This window comes from Lepisosteus platostomus, unplaced genomic scaffold (assembly GCF_059453375.1).
Source record: "Lepisosteus platostomus isolate fLepPlt1 unplaced genomic scaffold, fLepPlt1.hap1 Scaffold_47_H1, whole genome shotgun sequence".
Lineage (NCBI taxonomy): Eukaryota > Metazoa > Chordata > Actinopteri > Semionotiformes > Lepisosteidae > Lepisosteus > Lepisosteus platostomus.
In genome coordinates, this window is record NW_028291667.1 from 91,388 (window position 1) to 109,514 (window position 18,127).

Here is an 18,127-nt window from a genome sequence, read left to right on the forward strand (position 1 = left end):
CGGAACATATTGAACTGATCGACGGCGAATTGTCTCTCAGACAGGCTTTTCACCTCTGAGCTCCCTGACTGACAGTGATCAGTTAGGCAGTAAAACAGTCAGCTGCTTCTAAGCCTTAAACAGCTGCATCTCGGCGCTTCCACGGAGAGATGATTTGAAAGCCGAACATCGCCCATTGGGAACACCTTACTATCACTAGTTTAAGAGACTCTTAAGGTCTTGCAGAGGTGCCTGTCTAATAGCATGCGCTTTGCAAGCTATAGGTGTTTAGGCTGAGGCAGAATGCCTGTTAACAAAATGTTTTTCTAAAGGGGCCTCGCACTCTTTTCCAAGCAATGGTCACCATCCCCACAATGTAGTCATGTCCTAGGACGTCACCTGTTAGTCTCCATTTGTCTGCCACCAACATTTTAGGTTACGGGGTCACAACCGCACCCCGGAGAGCATAGGAGCCGTTGGCGTTCTGGCTGTGCAGATTGGGCTGAAGGTGGGGCGCTTGAATCTCGCTGTTGGAGGCCGTCTGAAACTGACCCAAGCCTTTCCCTTGAATTAAATGTAAATAAGAAATGAACCCCAGATGCACATGGAATCAATCACGTGTTTCCTTTGAGCCGTTTCAAAGACTGCTCCAGAGTTTACCTTGCACAGATGCGCAAAGATTAATGATGGGGGTGCACGCTTCCAGGCGCCTTACAACTGTAGGGACTGATTAGAGACAATTCGTAGCGTGTACTCATTTCTCTCTATTCCCCGTGTTGCAGTGGTAGGATGACATAAATTCCTGCTTCGACACGTAACGGCATTATAATCAAGTGCAGGAGCTGAGGGCTTTAGTTTTGTTTCGTTTTCCATGGCGTTCGTAAGCGCGCAAATCAAAGGCAATTCCTGCGTCTAACACGAATGTAAATGCTTTTGAAAGTGCAGTGTGGTGCAGCTTGTAAAAACCATTTGTGGTTTGTTGATGTTTTTTCTGTCTGCCAAAGTTGCATTTTGACATCCGGACTGGGGGACTTTATCATTTGAACGTGAAGCCAGCCTTAAACCCTCTGAGGCGTGTCTGTCTGCCGGCACGAATCTTGTGAAAGGTATTTTTTTTTAACGGAGAGCGACTTTAAAAAGGTTTCCGCAGCCACCTCGCACTCCGTGTTAGATTATAGGAGGAATGCGGCGACAGTGAGCTCGCTTTTGTCGTGGCCGAGTGGTTAAGTGCGTTGGGGATTCCCCGCGCAGGTTCGGAACTTGCCGACTCCGGCGTCTGCCGCACGTCGCCTTGTGCCTGCGCGGCAAAGGCGAAGTGCCGTTTCTCCTTTCCTGGTACTATAAAAACGCTAAATCGCTTGGACCCGCTGCCATTGAAAGCAATTCTTCAGATAACCACACATTTTGCGTTCGCACCTCTGGTGCTCTACTTATGCCTTTGCAAACCTAATGAATAAAGCTGAAAGAACCGACACGATATGTAGGTGCTCGTAAACCACGCAGTAAAGAACTGTTAACAGCAAGGGTTTCAGTGGGTTAACTGAGGAGAAGGCGTGATCGCTAATTGTTGACTTTTTATTTGGTGTTAGAAACACTCTTACTGTGCATGACGTGCAACAAATGTAGCCACAGAAATTGCATCACGCTTTCATGTATGCTATTGCAGACACCAACGTTGCCTAGATAGAAAACCGAAATAGCCGTGGGTTTGCTTGCTGGTCTGAAGGATCTCTCTTCGAATCTCTATCATTTGTCAATGAAAGTAAAAGGCGCTGCAATCTCATACGTTCAGAATCAAACCCGCAGCTGTTGTTCGACTTTATTTCTTGACTAATTACAACTGAGTGTCGCATGAGCAGTTACGTAAACTTGTCTGGTATATTTGAACACAAATGCCGTTCTTCAATTAAAACTAACAGTACATTGTCAGGGACATTCAGTTCTATACAAACAAGAGACAGACAAGAGAATATTTCTACCGTTCATGTGGACTACGTGTTGACTTACTGATCGGAATAATTGAAAGGTTCGGGCTCATAGCCGATGCAGTGCGTGCTAATTAGAACAGCAACGCTGAGCTCTCAGCACCGTACTGAGCCCAGGTGTTTTTCTAAAGCTGTCAGGTGCAGTTCATTTACATGAAGGAAATCTCTTACTGGGTACGATTACAATGCAGTAAGTAGCACAGACTGCTTAGGGAGTAGCCCGATGCGTTTAAAAACAACCCGAGCCAGATAGGAGTCGAACCTGCAATCTCCTGATCCGTAGTCAGACGCGTTATCCATTGCGCCACTGGCCCTGGTGTGACACTGCAGGACTGTAACCCAGTGAGATCAGCACTGCAACTAGTAAAATATTACCCCCGGTCCATTCTTTTCCAAAAGTGAGAAACACCTGTTTTCTACATTTTGTCTGTTTTAAAACCATATCTCTTTAAACCAAACCAAGAGTTTGTCTTTTGCACTGATATTCTGATTCATTTCGATTTCAAAGAAAAAAAAAAACATTATCTTCCAAAGCATCATAAAATTGTCCCTTCTTCCAGACTCTACTTCTCTCTTGTAGTAGTACAGCAGACCTTTCCAAGTGAGCAGATCACAGAGTCCGAAATGAGCTTCCTCCATCAAGCAAAGTACCTGAACATGACTCTGTCTTCATAAAAGCGCCCCTGTAATAAAGAAATTAAATCCGAAATCAAGAGGGCAGTTTCCTACTGAAGTTCAAGAAATCATCAATTTTAACCTAGCAACACATTAAAGGCTGCATCTATACAAGTACGATTCTAGAAATGCTCACCAGATTACGTTTTAAGAAAGAACTGCGCCTCAGGTTCCGCCGAGATCTTAACTCGGATGGCAGGATTCAGAGTCCGGAGTGTGGACTGATGGCGCACGGAGGGTCCATATACTGTGGATCCCTCAGTGATCTTCCGCGTATTCAAACCGCCAGCGTGTGACTCCCCTGTCACCGTCCTCTCTCCTCTGTGCAGCCGGGCCCGATTCACGGTAAAGTGAAAAAAAATATGCCCTCAACGTGAGATTTACTCTGGAGTGAGGATAGATGTTACCTTTTTATCATTGAACAGGATGTATGTGATGTGGCGACTAGGTTCAATTTTGTATCCTGTTTAAAAGATTAAGGACTGGGGTGAGCGTGATTTACCACCCTTTCAGCTAAGAACCCGACGTGCGCACCGTTTAAGCTGCATAGACTCGGTCGTTTAACTCTTCTCCATTAGCAGGGTTAAGGTTAAAGAAAAAAAACATTGCTGACTTCTTTTTTTTTTGCCAGCTGCTAGCGCTGATTAGCAAGGTTTGTATTTCATGTTTTGCAAGTTGCATCCATTTTAAGAAAAACAAGTCATGTTAAAGACAGGAAATGAATACTTGTGTTTAATTAAGTCTAGCGGTTGTCCGCTGGGATTCAGACCCAGGGTCTCCTGTTCACTAGACAGGCGCTTTAACCAACTAAGCCACGGCGCCCCGGGAGTGCTGTCCTTTTGCAGCCACTTGGACACACCACTCAGACACATCTGCATTCGGTGTGTGCTCCGCCTGCTCGCTGAGCAAGTTGCCACCTTTACATACAATAGCAACATCGACACCAAGAGAAAGGATGACAAATGGCTTTTATCTGGAACTTTTCATGTCCAAGGAGCTCAATGTGCTTTCTGTGTACAACAGGGCCACTGAACTCCACACTGGCCACTGAACCACAGCAGTGGCTTGCTGGCTTGACATCTCCCAAGGAAAATGTTGAAATCGCATGTGGAACAGGAAAATGACCCTCGAGTACGAGGGAAAAAAAAGAAAAAGATCATCTGGAGCGCGCCAACTCAGTTGGGACAGTCCAGTTCTGTTGACGAGGTGGCTGAGTGGTTAAGGCGATGGCTTGTTAATCCATTGTGCTCTGCATGTATGGGTTCGAATCCCACTCTCGTCGGTTTCCATGTCTGACATGTGTGCCCGTTCGACGTTGGCCCTCCTGTCGTTTGCTCCAGAACTAGAGCCATGCAGTTTCTAGCGGTGGCTGAACATGGTATAGTAGGCTAACATCGGTATCGAGCAGTGACAGTAACAGTATTTACGTGCCGCTGCTGCCAAGTGGCTCTGGGTTGAGACCGCGTTTTCACTTACTTGCAATGCAAACGGAGAAAGCGATTTTTGACAGTCTCTTGAGAGACTGCGCTAGGTGTTTAGGGATAGACTTTGTCAGTTCCCCCTGGGATGATGGCCTCTCAAATAGTTTGTGATTCCTCTAGACGTTTATACAGTAGAAGCCTGCTTCGTGGCTTAAATCCAAGCTAAGGAAACGAGTTAGAGGTCTGATGCAGAACTGCGAATTCAATGAACGGGAACACTACAGTACATTGCACTGTATGTGTGAGGAAAACTGCCCCCTTCTGTCCCTTGTCGACCGAACAGAGGACTGTAAAGGATACCGCCAAGAAACTTTAGGATGCTGGTTGGAATACAGCTCCAAAGAAGCCCCTTTGGGTGTTATGTCATCAAAAAGTAAGAACAGCGAATCTCCCTTTGATCAAAAGCGCAACAGAACTGTTTTCCGTGGAGCAGCTTTCAGACCCGTAGACCTGTTTTATTTGTAGGGCAGGGCGCATTCCCAAACGCGAATCTCCTGTTTTAGAAATGCTTTGGGCGGCGTGAAGTGAAAATAAGAAATGGGCTCCAGATGCACATGGAAGCAATCAAGTGTTTCATCCGAGCTGTTTCAACGACTGCTCAAGAGCTTTCCTTTCACAGAGGCGCAACGATTAATGATGGGGGTGCACCCTTCAATGCGCCTTCCCAGTGGGCATTGATTCGTCGAATATACGTATATTTATGGCGAAAATACGGCTATACGTATATATACGTCGCCTCAACGTATAATCAACGTCGAATTGCAACCGTAAAATCGACGACATGAATAAACGCATATATAACATCGAAAACACATCTAACACAGTGCCTGAGGCTTTTTACTGTATGTATCGTGTGTGCCGCAACTAGGAGTATACGGCACTCTGCACAGTGTACGAAGTAAATTATTTTCGCAGTAATTAATTTATTATATTTACTATATTTATTATACACGTGTAAATTAATTACTGCGAAAATAATTTACTTCGTACACTGTGCAGAGATTCTAGACGAATTGCAGACCACATTTAGACGTCTAAGGTATGCGTTTAATAGATGCAGCCATTCAAAATGCGCGGTAAAAACCCGCGGTACAGTAACCTACCCACAAGCCACCGCGGGGCACCGGAGGGTACCGCAGGACAAGTGATTGGCTGGCCAAAATGACCGACAGGGGCACTCGTGGTGCATTGGTTGGTAGTGCAAAGATTTAATCATTTAATGTCTTTGCTGTCCACATTTTAATCCGCTTAGTTTTGAATATTTATATGGATTTTACCACTAAAGGGAAATTTTAGTAGCTGAGCATAAAAAGAAGAGGAGCATAACGCATCTGAAGGTCATAAACGATATTAATTTAGGAACATAAACATTACTGTATGTATGTAAACTGTACTGTGTATGGCTGGTCTTGGTAGTTTAAAGAAAAAATACACACCAGTCTTCCATTTCTCCCTAAACATTTTAAGCATGGAAGTTTTATGAAACGGTACCCAAATATGCGATTGCTGTATAGAATGAATTTTAATTAAAAAAAATTATTTAACACGAACATTAAGCTGTTTACATCTTCCGCCTGAGAACAGTCACCCGTTGCTACCCAACGCAGAATGGTGATTGGCTGACACCATCTGACACCCCTCTGATTGGAGAAAAAAGACGTGCTGGTGTGCTATACCAGGAAGAGGATTTCTTTCAATTCTAAACGTGTATTTTAAAAGTTTAAGAAGTAAAAACCTTACAGCGTACACAGATTTCTAAACTGATCAGGATCGTTATCTTTGTCTCATGCATAATAATGTTCACCGCTCTGTCCAGCAAATTAATAATAAACTTTATTTTATATAGCTTTTTAAACGAATAAGTAATTAGATTGCTCATAAACCTAATCACTTGCTTTTTCTTTTTATTTAGGCGCAGATTTCAACTATAGATCGTATTATTAATAACCATAATAACAACCAACCAACAAAAACAACCATATAAACATAATACCAACCAAAAACATAGATAACAACCACAATACAAAATCAAATAATCAAACCATTTTACTCTCGCAAAGTCCTCCAATTATCATAATCCCGCCCCTTATGCAAAACCAAACCTTCCTCCCATCCCAGTTTATCCTGTTTATCATAAACAAAATCAACCTCAATTTTCAACATAAAGCATTACACAAAATCAATACCTCAACACTCCATACTCAACAACGATAATTCACAAACAGCCAGAAAATGTAACTACACATTCCCAAACAGACCTAATTTCCATAGCCCCGCCCCTTATGCAAAACCAACATCCCTCCCCTGTTCTCTCTCTCCCCTGGCGGTTGTAATTGTTTTTATTTTCAAATAAATTTTAGCAAAGTCATGTATTTTAAAAATCTTAAGATTTTTATATTTATGTCTTTATTTAGTGGTTTCATTAGTGACAAAGGCTAAACTTTCTTGGAAAAATGTCTTTTATGTAAACCATGTTTGCTATTAATTCATTCAGGGCTAAAATATGTTCATTGTCTTCTAATGAAAGAAGGGTTCCTTTCGCCGTAGTCGGGAGCCTAGCCTTTAACTAGTAAGTACTGTATTTACTGGGTTTTTGAGGGGGGGTGTCTTTCGCTGGAAATCTCGCCTCCTACTTTGAAAATACCCGTGAAACCGTTTCAATTCGTCACAGCCAGCACTCCTGCAGAGAGGGGGGTTGTACTTGCAGTGTATACAGTACACGCGTTATGCTCTTCGTTAATGTAAATAATTACTGCGAAAATAATTTACTTCGTACACAGTGCAGAGATTCTAGACGAATTGCAGACCACATTTAGACGTCTAAGGTATGCGTTTAATAGACGAATATTATACGTCTTTTGCCCACTGTGCTGCCCTCTTGATTTCGGATTTAATTTCTTTATTACAGGGGCGCTTTTATGAAGACAGCGTCATGTTCAGGTACTTTGCTTGATGGAGGAAGCTCATTTCGGACTCTGTGATCTGCTCACCTGGAAAGGTCTGCTGTACTACTACAAGAGAGAAGTAGAGTCTGGAAGAAGGGACAATTTTATGATGCTTTGGAAGATAATGTTTTAAAACAGACAAAATGTAGAAAACAGGTGTTTCTCACTTTTGGAAAAGAATGGACCGGGGGTAATATTTTACTAGTTGCAGTGCTGATCTCACTGGGTTACAGTCCTGCAGTATCACACTGGATAACGCGTCTGACTAGGGATCAGGAGATTGTAGGTTCGACTCCTGCCTGGCTCGGGTTGTTTTTAAATGCATCGGGCTACTCCCTAAGTAGTCTGTGCTACTTACTGCATTGTAATAGTACCCAGTAAGAGATTTCCTTCATGTAAATGAACTGCACCTGACAGCTTTAGAAAAACACCTGGGCTCAGTACGGTGCTGAGAGCTCAGCTTTGCTGTTCTAATTAGCATGCACTGCATCGGCTATGAACCCGAACTTTTCAATTATTCCGATCAGTAAGTCAACACGTAGTCCACATGAAAGGTAGAAATATTATCTTGTCTGTCTCTTGTTTGTATAGAACTGAATGTCCCTGACAATGTACTGTTAGTTTTAATTGAAGAACGGCATTTTTGTTCAAATATACCAGACAAGTTTACGTAACTGCTCATGCGACACTCAGTTGTAATTAGTCAAGAAATAAAGTCGAACAACAGCTGCGGGTTTCATTCTGAACGTATGAAATTGCAGCGCCTTTTACTTCCATTGACAAATGATAGAGATTCGAAGAGAGATCCTTCAGACCAGCAAGCAAACCCACGGCTATTTCGGTTTTCTATCTAGGCAACGTTGGTGTCTGCGATAGCATACATGAAAGCGTGATGCAATTTCTGTGGCTACATTTGTTGCACGTCATGCACAGTAAGAGTGTTTCTAACACCAAATACAAAGTCAACAATTAGCGATCACGCCTTCTCCTCAGTTAACCCACTGAAACCTTTGCTGTTAACAGTTCTTTACTGCGTGCTTTACGAGCACCTACATATTGTGTCGGTTCTTTCAGCTTTATTCATTAGGTTTTCAAAGGCATAAGTAGAGCACCAGAGGTGCGAACGCAAAATGTGTGGTTATCTGAAGAATTTATTTCCACGACAGCAGAGCCAAGCGATTTAGCGTTCTTATAGTACCAGGAAAGGAGAAGCAGCACTTCGTCTTTGCCGCGCAGGCACAAGGCGACATGCGGCAGACGCCGTAGTCGGCAGGATTCAAATCTGCGCGGGGAGTCCCCAATTGATTTTGAATCCATCGCCTTAATCACTCGGCCAGGACTACAGCGAGCTCGCCGCCGCCGCATTCCTCCTATAATCTAACACGGAGTGCGAGGTGGCTACGGAAACTTTTTCAAAGTCGCTCTCAGTTAAAAAAAAAAACCTTTCACAAAATACGTGCCGGCAGACAGACACGCCTCAGAGGGTTTAAGGCTGGCTTCACGTTCAAATGATAAAGTCTCCCCGTCTGGATGTCAAAATGCAACTTTGGCAGACAGAAAAACATCAACAAACCACAAATGTGGACAAGGATTTTACAAGCTGCACCACACTGCACTTTCAAAAGCATTTACATTCGTGTTAGACGCAGGAATTGCCTTTGATTTGCGTGCTTACGAACGCCATGGAAAACGAAACAAAACAAAAGCCCTCAGCTCCTGCACTTGATTATAATGCCATTACGTGTCGAAGCAGTAATTTACGTAATTTACTGCCTGAAAAAAAAACAGTAAAATGTTTGAGTGCCTATAGAGTTTCTATTTTTATTTTCTTGAGAAAAGTTGATACCATTTCCTGGACACCCTGTCCCCCATCAGTGCGCGGTGCCCGGGGAAAAATCTGTAGGGGGGCGTCTGAAATTCTGAGGGGGGGGGGTGATATTTCGGTTGAAACGGAGCTGTAGGGTGCAGCTACCCAAATGAAATCTCGCAGCTATGCCATTGATTAGTGCTTCATGATAGAAGATAACGACTAGCAATCTGGTATTTGCGATGAAGTTCAGTTTCACATTTTTCGTCACTCTCACGGTTTGTATTGCCTGGAGCGAAAAGTACCATAAGCGTTCATTTTTGCAGCTACATGGACGTTCTGAATCGTTAAGAAAAAAATGTTGTAAAACCAACAGAAAGCACAGACTGCTATAACTAGTCCTAGTTATATAAAGATTTTAAGTATAATGATAAACTACTGCAAGGAATCGGTCCACCTGAGCAAACAGGATCGTAATGTTGACACTCAATAACGACACTGATATGTGCAGTTCCTGGACGGATAGCCCTCCTGCCCATCAAACAGACTGAGTGACTGTTCGTGTCATTTAGTGTTGTCTGACCATTGACCAAGTACAACTATTTTTTTAGGGCGCAAATTAAGTTAGGTAAATCTTTTTGCCCAAAACTGAAGGGGCAACACTCCTCCCTCCCCCCGTGATGCCAGGCCTGTCCCCATCCTATTCCATAATGTCATTATATATAATACCATACAACAGTACGATCCTTACTAACTGCATGCGTTAAAATTGCACATCAGCACATAGCAGGGGGCACATAGCCGTGATGTATTATCAATGTTAAATTTCAACCATAATATCGACAACATTAATAAACGCATACGTTGAGAAAATATCGAACCCAGCATATTTTCCGGTTATATACCACAATGCATTGCTAGTATTCGTTGGTCACCATTTTGGACACGTTTTTCAAACGTAGAAGTATATCCGCAAATATCTCAGCTATCCTCTTTTGACGAGTAAGTATGAACAATAATAATACTATCTGAATACACACAGATCTTTCTTAATATTATTTTGATTAAAATAGTACGTGAATAAGCAAAAAATGGCACATAAAAATAGTGTGAATGGGGAAGATGGCACAAAATCGTTTTGCCATTTCTCTATTCTTATTCTATGTTGTACTTTCAAACTTTAGGTACTCTTTAATTAGGACAGACTTTATTGCTCAACTGCTATGATGCAAGCCAAATTTTATACATTTATTTCAGCTTTGAGCTTTCAGCTTTGACCAACCTTGAACTCACCGGCCGTGGTTAACGCGTGTTGGATTTTAACGGGCTCTGTGTGTTCGATGTACATAAGCCACTGAATGCTGGGTGTAGAAAATCGTTTTTGCTGGTGGTGGTAATTGTCATGGGGTAGCAACGCTATCGTCTCTTCCTGTAAAAACATAAGTCTGAACATGGCCATGCAGACACTAGCGATGGTCACAAACTGAAAGGGGTCGATGCACACAACGCAGGCGGCCCCTGACTCAGTCACGCGTGTCTGTCTGGTCATATTCATGACCTCGTCCCAAAACCTGACACAGCCTTCTCTTAGAATTGCCACATCCAACTGGCAGTAACGTTTCAACTCTCTCTGTAAGTTAAACACACTTCCCTTGCATTCTTCATACCAAACCAAAAACTCGGCTTTCTCCCTCGGCAGCATGTAGTTAACGCCGTAAAGTTCTGGCGGCGGCATCGGGCTGACATAATTTTGGTTTTCTGAAGTGTTCATCAAGTGTGGAAAATGACCCTTACCCCCGGGGAACCCCATGGCGGCCGACAGTTTGCTTAATTTCATAGGTAGAAAGTTTAAAGAATCGATAAATCTGATGTTCAGAGCTTTTACGGTCATACACATTATCTTACCACCCTGATTAATTAGTTCAACGTCCATCTTTTCATCTTACAACTGTCTGATTACTAGGTAATTGTCATATCCCTTGCCATTGTGCGATATGAATGTATGGTTTTTGAAACGTCTATCGATAAATTTACACACAAAATCCTTTAGACAAGTTTCACCATAAAATTCCCAGCTTCGTTTATTGTTAATATGAAGGGCATGGATGTAATTTGGTATGTGTGTCCCCGTTTCTTGCATGCATTCAAAGTAAAAAAAAATGTACTTGTTTGAAATTTTGGGGTTGTCCAAAGGCAGTATGTAGCACAAATGTGTGTCAGGGGTGTCGATCACGTTGTTACAATGCGAGCACAGTTTCTCTTTACATTTGTGACTAGAGAGGTTATAAACCTCACATTTCTCACAAAAGACCCTGCGCTCACACTTACTAACACCCGTCGCTGCATTCCGAAAGTGTCTCGCCAAACATTGAGAGCTACGACAAAAGACCTTACAGGCCGGGCAATTCTGAATTTCTGCATCAATTTCGCAACACTGGGGATCTAAACAGGTTTTACAAGCTTTAACACAGGCGTGTGCGTTCTTGTGGCTATACGCCGCATGGTAGTTAGTGCAAAAATATGCCGCCCCCACAAAAGCTTTAATATTTAAAACCCCATAAAAATGCTCTTCATGCAGTAGAACAAAAAGTATTTTAGAATTAGGTGGTGTGGGCCCCGTTGTAAAATATTTTCAATCACCCTGGTCGTGGTACAAAATTTTAATGACCACCTTTAAATGTTTTTCAAAAGCGGTAATGTCTGACAAACTCATTTTCTGATTCTCTGAAAAACCCAACTCTTTGTGCATTCGTTTAGCGCCCTGTAACATTTCCCCATTGGTACAACCTTCATTCAACAAACCGTACACACTCCTGGTGAAACACAGATTACCGCCCGTGTAATGTAAGTCGATAAGGTGCGCTTTTTTCTGAGCAATTACCCAGAACGGATTTAAATCTTCGACGGGCACCCCCCTGCATATTCCTAACTATCGTCACCACTAATCGGAGGCTGTCATCGGTGAGAATTTCTGTGTGGCTCTGTAAGAGGTCTGAGATGTGGCTTAAAAAATCAGCAGCATTTAATTCTCCGGGTTGTCTCCTGCGTGAGAACAAGGGTTTGTTAAAACCACCCGCAGTCAAACGCAGCTGTACAAAATCATTCGCCCCGATGTTTGGAGAAAGTTCATCCAATATTCTCTGGACTGCACCATGCACATGTTTAGTCATTTATCCCGGTGGGTCTTCGCCAGTGCACCATGAAATAGCATTATCAGGTAACGAAATCCAGAGGTTAGATCAGCATCTTCTTTAGAAAAAACGTCTAAGAGTCTAGCGGCGTAAACCTGGATCGGTTTTGGAAACACTGAATGTACACTTGCTAAAGCGGCTCTTAGATTCTCTAAACCCCGCTTTTTATCCACCTCATTAGTGCCCACCTTTGATACTAACTGTGCAATATACCGCACTGAGTCTCCCACATCACCAAACACCAAGTCTTTAGGCGTGTTATTATTTCTCTCCGAAGGCTTGACACGTTTGGTTTTGGTCAGTGTCTTAACAGCCGTCTCCGATGCAGTCACCACCTTAGGGTCCGACGTTTCCACCACACTTTTTTCACCGCTCGTCGATACAGCTGCTGTGTGAAAAACGCCACATATGTGGCACATCCTTACACAAAGAGCTGCGGGTGAATGGAACAAGTTACCCGGACATGTTGTTACACCGGTTTCCTTTAAGACTGTGGTGGTGCTACTGGTATGGCGGCATGGTTAACGGCATACAGACCCCTGGCACAGACCACTTGTGTCAGGGGTCTGTATGCCGTTCCCAAAATCCACCTGCTGGATTTTGGCAACTTCAGGACGAGTGGGAATTTTCTCCTATCTGTCAATTCTGTTTTGTTTTGGAGACTCTTGGCTGCCTATGTTGAACAGTGCAGCGTGAAGGAAACATTTTCCAAAACTGTGTCAACTCAAAAGTTGTAAGAAAACCTCTCCAGCTGCTTTAACTCTCTTCATTTTTGTCATTTAATGTGACACTCGATGTATAACTGGAGCCTCACATATGCAAATGGTGAGGCTCCAGATCGACACCCAGTTCGACACCACTTTACAGTATATGACAAAAGCATGGCAGACTGTGCCGGACCGGCAGATAACTTCTGCTTATTTTTACCATATTAAACATTGGAAATCCAACCACTTGCATTTGTGACACTTGATTTTGGCTCCACCTAAGACACTCTTAAATCTTCAAACACTTTTCTCTTCTCCCGCAACACTCTTGTCTGTCGGCACTATGTGGCTGCGTTGCATGACAACCCATCTCACCACGGAAAGGAACCTAACAGCTTTGGTAAGAGAGGAGAAAAGGACCTGGCCTGTACGGGGCTCAAACCCGTGACCTTGGCGTTATTAGCACCACGCTCTAACCAGCTGAGCTAACCGGCCTCATGACATCAATCCTCTCTGTGCTGCAAAAAATCGATCTCAGGGAATTTCTTTTGCCCTCCTTTGAATAGAAAGCCGTGTAATTCAGTGTATGGGCTTTCTCGTGCAGTTTCATGGTTCTTGTAACCCAAATCCTACACTGGCCTGAAGTGCCCCCCCATTTCACAGCATTTTTCAGCTGATTTAAAATGTACCTAAAGGAGAAGCATTATTGAAGACCATCAATTACCAAGAGCTTTTGTCAAAGGTTTTGGTGGTCATTTTGAATGACCACAGAGCGCTGTGACCTCGGTTTTACATCTCATCCAAAAGACAGCGCCCTTTTACAACACAGCATCTCCGTCACTATACTGGGGCATTAGGACCCGCACAGACCTCAGGGTGAGTGCCCCCCCGCCGACACCATTAACACCGCTTCCAGCTGGAAGCTTTGTTTTTCCCTGTAGCTCACCCTCATTCGGGTACTGACCTGGCTCGCACCTACTTAGCTTCAGTGGGTTTGCAGTTGCGAGTTGCAAGGGGATGCAAGTGATGGAGCTGCTCGCTGCAAAAGCCACTGCATTGACCGGGAATCGAACCCGAGCCTCCCACGTGGCAGGCATGAAGTCTACCACTGAACCACCAATGCTCAGTGCCTGAGCCTTCAAAAAAGACGGTTTTTTGGTGCTCTGTGCAAAACGCGTCGACATCTGCTTCCAGCTGCAAAATGTCATTCGCGGACGCTGAAGAACTTATTTCCAAGGCAGCGGGTTTAAGCGATTGGGCGTTTTAAAACCACCAGGAACAGCAAGGAGGCGCGCTTCTTTGCTTGCGCCGGAACACACCGACTGGAGGCGGACAACGTAGTCGGCAGGATTCGAACCTGCGCGGGGAGACCCCAATGGATTTCTAGTCCATCGCCTTAACCACTCGGCCACGACTACAGCAAGCCCCACCGCCGCTGCGTTCTTGCTACAATCTTACCTGGATCGCGAGCCGCCGGCGGAAGCCTATTTCAAAGTCGTTCTCCGTTTCAAAAAAACATTTCCAAAATACAAGCCTTGCAGACAGACACGCCTCAGAGGACTTAAGGGTGGCTTCATGTCGGAATGATAAAGTCTCCCCGTCCGGACATGAAAATGCCACTTTGTTACACACAAAAAAAGAATCAACAACAGAGAAATGCCCGCAAGCATTTGAAAAGCCGCACCACTCCGCACTTGAAATAGCTCTTACATTAGTGGTAGACGCAGGAATCGCCTTTTTATTTACGCTCTTACCAACGCGATGGAAAGCAAAACAAAGCAAAGCAGAGCAAAACAAAACGAACAAACGAAAACCCTCACGTCCCGAACTTGCATATAACGCCGTTACGTGCCCAAGCGGTATTGTACGTCATCCTAGCACTGCACCCCGAGGCGTACGGTATATGGGAACGAGCACACGCCACGAATCGTCTCGAATCGCTCCCTACAGCTGTAAGGCGCCTTAAAGCATGCACCCCCAATATTCTTCTTTGCGCATCTGTGAAAGGTAAACTCTTGAGCAAACTCTGAACCAGCTCTAAGGAAACTAATCCGATTAGACGTTACTTTGACTCATCCTTTAAGGGACCCTTGTTAATTGGAGAAATCAATGATTTCGAATGAATTCTGTATGCGTTAAAAGACAGCTATACACAGAAAACATGCAGGACACTGCTCATGATGTTTCCCGAGCCGAAACACAGTGCGTTTTTCCAAGCCATTTGACAAAGCCCGCCCACTGAAAACTGCAGCAGATCGTGTAAAGGCGTTCAACTTTGTAACTACTGCACGCACAGGAAGCAGAATAAATTCCTCTTTTCAAACTGTCAAAGGTTTGCTGCAGGACATCGCACAATCTCTTTTGAATGGGGACAAACGATTTCTTATGGGGCGCAGTAAGTACAGACGTTTATAAAGCTCCACTCATGCCGACGATGCAGCATGAAGAAGTGCAACCTAACGTTTGACAGACAAAAGCCGGGCGCCGCCACGAGCAATATGAAATCAAACTGACAGCACACGGCGTTTCGCGCTGACTCAAAAGTGATCTCGACAGACGATGTTCTCTGCATAAAGCTGAAAGAGCTAAAGAGCGTTTCTGTTGAGACGTAACCCAGTGGGCAAAAGACGTATAATATACGTCTAATAAACGCATATCTTAGACGTCTAAATGTGGTCTACAATTCGTCTAGAATGAAATTCTAATATACGTCTAAAGTTAAACGTCAATTATACGTCTATATTTAGACGTTCATTATACATAAATGGTTGGAGTTCTATTATACGGATAAATTTAGAGGACTATTATACATATATGGTTGGAGTTCCGGATAACTTTAGAGGTCTATTATACGTATATGGTTAGAGGTCTATTATACGTATAACTTTAGAGGTCTATTATACGTATATGGTTAGAGGTCTATTATACGGATAACATTAGAGGTCTATTATACGTATATGGGTAGAGGTCTATTATACATCAAAGATAGATTTTATAGGTGTAGAAACAAGTAAAACAAGCCAATGATTAGGTTTAGAAATGTATTCTGAAAATACACATTCACACCTGAAACATATGTATTTCAAATTATACATTGTATACAATCAATCAACAATCAACATATGGGCAATAATCATAAAAACACAACTAGTCTTAAACTTCAGCTACAAATTCTGGTAACATGGCAATATACAGTATAGTAATGACAAACACAAAACTAATTACATTAACACACTAACTCAAAACCACATTTTGATTCAAATATACATTTTAAAATGTACAACTTCTATATTTCCAAGAAAAAAAAATATTACAATGGAAGTTAAGACGATTTTTGTCCACTGTTTGCAAACCCTGTCTAATTGTCCTAACAGTTAGAACCAAAAACCTATTATTTTCAGAGTCCAGATCTCCTGGCCCCCTGCCTTGCATATGCATTCTTCAAGTAACACATTGCGTGCTCCTTTATTTCTTTTTCTGTTGATGTAGGGTGGGACTTCAGCACCGCAGCTAGGAGAAAATTATATAATATTACTTCCCAAATAAATGATGATTAATATCTTCTTTAGTATAATCTAAAAAATGAACGGTTTACTAAGCTCAAAGCTGAAATAAATGTATAAAATTTGGCTTGCATCATAGCAGTTGAGCAATAAAGTCTGTCCTAATTAAAGAGTACCCAAAGTTTGAAAGTACAACATAGAATAAGAATAAGAGAAACGGCAAAACGATTTTGTGTCATCTTCCCCATTCACACTATTTTATGTGCCATTTTTTTGCTTATTCACATACTATTTTAATCAAAATAATATTAAGAAAGATCTGTATGTATTCAGATAGTATTATTATTGTTCATACTTACTCGTCAAAAGAGGATATCTGAGATATTTGCGGATATACTTCTACGTTTGAAAAACGTGTCCAAAATGGTGACCAACGAATACTAGCAATGCATTGTGGTATATAACCGGAAAATATGCTGGGTTCGTATAATCAACGTCGAATTGCAACCGTAAAATCGACGACATGAATAAACGCATATATAACGTCGAAAACACATCTAACACAGTGCCTGAGGCTTTTTACTGTATGTATCGTGTGTGCCGCAACTAGGAGTATACGGCACTCTGCACAGTGTACGAAGTAAATTATTTTCGCAGTAATTAATTTATTATATTTACTATATTTATTATACACGTGTAAATTAATTGCTGCGAAAATAATTTACTTCGTACACTGTGCAGAGTGCCGTATACTCCTAGTTGCGGCACACACGATACATACAGTAAAAAGCCTCAGGCACTGTGTTAGATGTGTTTTCGACGTTATATATGCGTTTGTTAATGTCGTCAATTTTACGGTTGCAATTCGACGTTGAGGCGACGTATATATACGTATAGCCGTACGTTCGCCGTAAATATACTGTAACGCTTACGGCCGACAGGGCGCTGTGTAAGAGCCGGCGTACCAGAGCGGGTGACGTCACCGCCCTTCCCTGTGATAGCAGGACCACAGCTACTGGGCTGTGGAGAGATCTCTCTTTGGCTCACGGGGCTAGGTCGCTGCAGAGAGACGCGGAAGTCCCGGGTTCGAGCCCCGGAGGGTGCAGGGGCCGACCAGATGCGGCAAGGGCGCCCGCCTGAGCCCCCGTTGTGTTACGTTGGTGTCAGAAGCGGGGTGGGATAGCCCTTCGCCGGGGACGGCGATTTAAGCGGGGGAGAGTGTAACGCTTACGGCCGACAGGGCGCTGTGTAAGAGCCGGCGTACCAGAGCGGGTGACGTCACCGCCCTTCCCTGTGATAGCAGGACCACAGCTACTGGGCTGTGGAGAGATCTCTCTTTGGCTCACGGGGCTAGGTCGCTGCAGAGAGACGCGGAAGTCCCGGGTTCGAGCCCCGGAGGGTGCAGGGGCCGACCAGATGCGGCAAGGGCGCCCGCCTGAGCCCCCGTTGCGTTACATTGGTGTCAGAAGCGGGGTGGGATAGCCCTTCGCCGGGGACGGCGATTTAAGCGGGGGAGAGTGTAACGCTTACGGCCGACAGGGCGCTGTGTAAGAGCCGGCGTACCAGAGCGGGTGACGTCACCGCCCTTCCCTGTGATAGCAGGACCACAGCTACTGGGCTGTGGAGAGATCTCTCTTTGGCTCACGGGGCTAGGTCGCTGCAGAGAGACGCGGAAGTCCCGGGTTCGAGCCCCGGAGGGTGCAGGGGCCGACCAGATGCGGCAAGGGCGCCCGCCTGAGCCCCCGTTGCGTTACAATACGTATATTCGACGAATCAATGCCCACTGGGAACAAGCTCGCTTCTTTCTACCATGATGTCACCATGACCAAATCTGTCTTTAAACACCTTGCTCAG

At 43.8% G+C, this 18,127-nt stretch overlaps 2 non-coding genes across 2 annotated transcripts; both read right to left on the minus strand.

Moving 5' to 3' along the window:
* Positions 1-13,191: 13,191 nt before the first annotated feature.
* On the minus strand, positions 13,192-13,265 carry trnai-aau (transfer RNA isoleucine (anticodon AAU)). Its single transcript has one exon. It is a non-coding gene; the product is annotated as a tRNA-Ile (tRNA).
* An 841-nt stretch (positions 13,266-14,106) lies between these two features.
* trnas-aga (transfer RNA serine (anticodon AGA)) lies at positions 14,107-14,188 on the minus strand. The gene has a single exon. It is a non-coding gene; the product is annotated as a tRNA-Ser (tRNA).
* Positions 14,189-18,127: the final 3,939 nt, after the last annotated feature.